Source organism: Asparagus officinalis, chromosome 6 (assembly GCF_001876935.1).
Source record: "Asparagus officinalis chromosome 6, Aspof.V1, whole genome shotgun sequence".
Lineage (NCBI taxonomy): Eukaryota > Viridiplantae > Streptophyta > Magnoliopsida > Asparagales > Asparagaceae > Asparagus > Asparagus officinalis.
The window spans coordinates 14114702-14118124 of record NC_033799.1 but is presented as its reverse complement, the minus strand read 5'-3'; the positions used below and the strand labels follow the sequence as shown (position 1 = coordinate 14118124).

General features: G+C 32.5%; 1 long non-coding RNA gene across 1 annotated transcript; it reads right to left on the bottom strand.

Annotated features, from left to right (window-relative positions):
• On the bottom strand, window positions 2230-3089 carry LOC109845353. The gene is made up of 2 exons (XR_002248320.1): window positions 2897-3089; window positions 2230-2755 (listed from the first exon to the last, which is right to left on the bottom strand). It is a non-coding gene; the product is annotated as an uncharacterized LOC109845353 (long non-coding RNA).

Below are 3423 nucleotides of genomic sequence, written 5' to 3'. Positions count from 1 at the left end.
ATTCAGAAAGGCTACGTTTATAGCTTTCCACCAATATGAGCCTTAATATAGTTCGTTGAATCCGAGACAAAGGCTACGTTTATAGCTTTCCACCAATATGAGTCTTAATGTAGTCCGTTGAATCTGAGACGCAAACATACAAAGGGATAATAAACAGGATTGCTAAAGATGGTAATAGACAATATCATCTAACACGGAAACAACTAACTAAAAACACACGAGGTTTTATAGTATTTCGAATAAACAATTCCACATTAACCATTCCTTCTCAAGAAGAAATTTCATCACTACAATAAAATTAACTCCTCACCATGACAAATCCTAACCCTCAATTCAACCAGCTTAAATACGCCAGAAAAAGAATTCAAAACAAGTACAAAAACGATCTCACGACCCTTCTAATTAGCAAATCGCTCTCCACACTCAATAAAAAATAGTGACGACGATAGGGCAGCTCCCCTCACCCTGAACTAATCGGATGTTGTTGTGAGCCACGAAAGTGAGACATCAATGAGAGACTCACCCAAGATTGAAAAAAATTTCCCTAAGCAATTGTCACAAACTCTAGGCCTCCTCCCCCTAACACTTTTTCCTTTTTGTTACCCTACAAATTAGGTTACAAACGAATACCCCAAAATATAAACTCTTTAAAATTAATATGCGACAAGAAGTTATAATATAAAACCATCAACAAACCACAAGTTGAAATCAGGCTTTAAGCAGATTTTTTATTCCTTTTTTTCTCATTCTATATTTCTACATTCTTGTAGTGGAATGTCTCAAACATAAATCAGACTAGAATAAATATATTTTTTTTATTCAAATAAAAGATATTACATGGAAGATTTAAATATATACACACATATTACTATTCAAATAAAAAATATTGTAAGAACAATATAACAGTCCAGATAATATTACTAGATACAACTACATCATTCATTTTAATAAACTGGAAGTGTATTCAATTATAATTTCTCAGGAACCCACGCTCACAAATTTAAAATAGCAAATCTAGAAGGCTCCACAAAAATAAGAAGAAAAATAAGCTACTCACACACTTTCATATTAATTTTTGCCTCAGCAAAACATACAAAATATCAAAACTTCCTCATCCCTTCGAACGTAACTTATCTTTCAAACGTAACCTGCACCAAAAATTATCTTATGACAGTAATCTAAACAAACATACAAACTCTATGCCAAATAACAAACATTTAATAACATCATTCTCAAGAACAATTTTTTTTCACAAGAAGCCCTGCGGAATATAAATTTGCCGTATATGTCATATCACAAGCTAATAACAGCCGGACCACATTAATTAGTAACAAAAAAGCACTTTGAACAAAATCTCAAACAAAAGATGCACTAGTGAAGGTCTCGCTTACATGCAAAATGACAATTCATGGGTCTTAGACTCGATACCTGATTAACTAAAAAAATTAGAGAATTTTTAAGAAAGGACAATTCAAAACTTTTTATACAAAGCATATACACAAAAAATAAGAGCATATTCAGAAATTAGAAACCATTAAAATGATTATGAACCGATAGCACTCAAAGATGCAAGAAAATAAGTGGTAAATGAGTGATATATTACTGATTTTACGCAATTGGAAGTATAGCTATTTAACTATATACATACATATTACTATTCAAATAAAAAATATTGTTAGAACAATATAACAGTCCATATACTATTACTAGATACTACATCATTCATTTTAATAAACTGGAAGTGTATTCAATTATAATTTCTCAGGAACCCACGCTCACAAATTTAAAATAGCAAAACTAGAAGGCTCCCAAAAATAGCAGTAAAACAAAACGTCAAAAAAAGCACAAGTAGACATTTCACATACATGACACATGACAATTCATGGATATTGATGATGATTCAAAATTATGCAAAAACAAAAAAAAACTAAAACACCATAATCTACGGTACTCTAGCAAGATATATACTACTCATACAATACAAGAAGAAATTTTCTAAACAAACTCATTCATAAAAAAAAATTCTAAAAAATAAACCCCCTTGAATTTTATTTACAAAAATAAAATAGGTCTATTTTTGTAAATAAAACTCAAAAGAGGTCTATTTTTAGAGAAAAAAAAATATGAATAGGTTTATTTAGAAAATTTCTTCTACAATACAATATATGGAAAATAACAAGATAAAAAAACACATAAGCAACAAACAAATCAGCAAGGAGATCATCCGTGTAAAAAGATAATAACGTCACTCTTAAAAAATAAAAATAGAAAGTGCATCATTACATCACAAGATTTCAAGATCTATAGCAGATCTAACAAAACACCACAGAAATAAAGTAGTTGGCCAGATATAGACCGCAGAGGTGTGAGCAGACTGGAATAAAGCAATACCATTGCCAGCAGTAGCAAGTAATAACAACAATGAAAGCAACAGCACAACCACTAGCTACTACCTCATCTTAAAATTTAAGAAATGACAACTGTAAAAAAAAATTAAAGAAAAAATTAGAAAGATTAACGTGTAGAGCTCCCTTCAATCCAAAGAAGGGTAAGAAGAGGTTAATGAAGCTCCTGAGTCATGCAAGCCACAAACCTATCCCATGAACATGATCTTTTTCTTTCTCCCCCCCTCCTTTTTTTTTCTCTCAAGATGAAAATAACATATAGGAATAGGGCAGTGGAATCCATGACAAAGCAGCTCGATCCACCCCTCCAATACCCATATTTGGACTTCAAGGAGCTCCACTCTTAAAACCTACAATTTTATGAAGAAAAAAACTCGAAATCTTTAAAAACAGAACAAATTTTCCATCCTAAAAGAATATGATACCAAAAATCTGAGAAGGAGAACTATAGAGGGAGCGGAAGGGGCCCCCCAGGATAAAAGAAATCCTACTTCGGGGTCTCTGGTTAATTTTGGGCGAAGCGGAGAGGCGGTATCCGAACGGCTACATTTTAGCCGGTTCCGGAGAGAGGAGAGGAGAGGTCCTCAGAAAAAGTGGGGAGGAAAAAGTGGGCGATTAGCAATTAAATCTTCCACCCCCAAGGAGAACAACACATACAACAGGAAGTAGTGAAGAGTTATAAGGGGAAGTTGTTATTAAATAGAAGAGAGTGGGGTTAGGCAAGGGACCTCTTATTCCTTTTTCTTACATATTTTATATTTTCTTTTTGAAATTTGGTAATTGCTTATTTTTTTTATGGCACGCAACGTGAGGAGTTTTAAAAGGATGAAGGCTTGAATAGACTCCTCTGACACCCACATGGCTTGATGCCCCACATGGAAGCAATAAAAAACTATTAAGATTTTTAGTCTTGGAATATAGTTTCACATTTAATAGAAAAAAAAATAATAAATCTAAAATGTTAGTTATGACTAAGGGTCTGTTTGGTACAATTTTTTTAAAAAAAAGAAAATCCGGA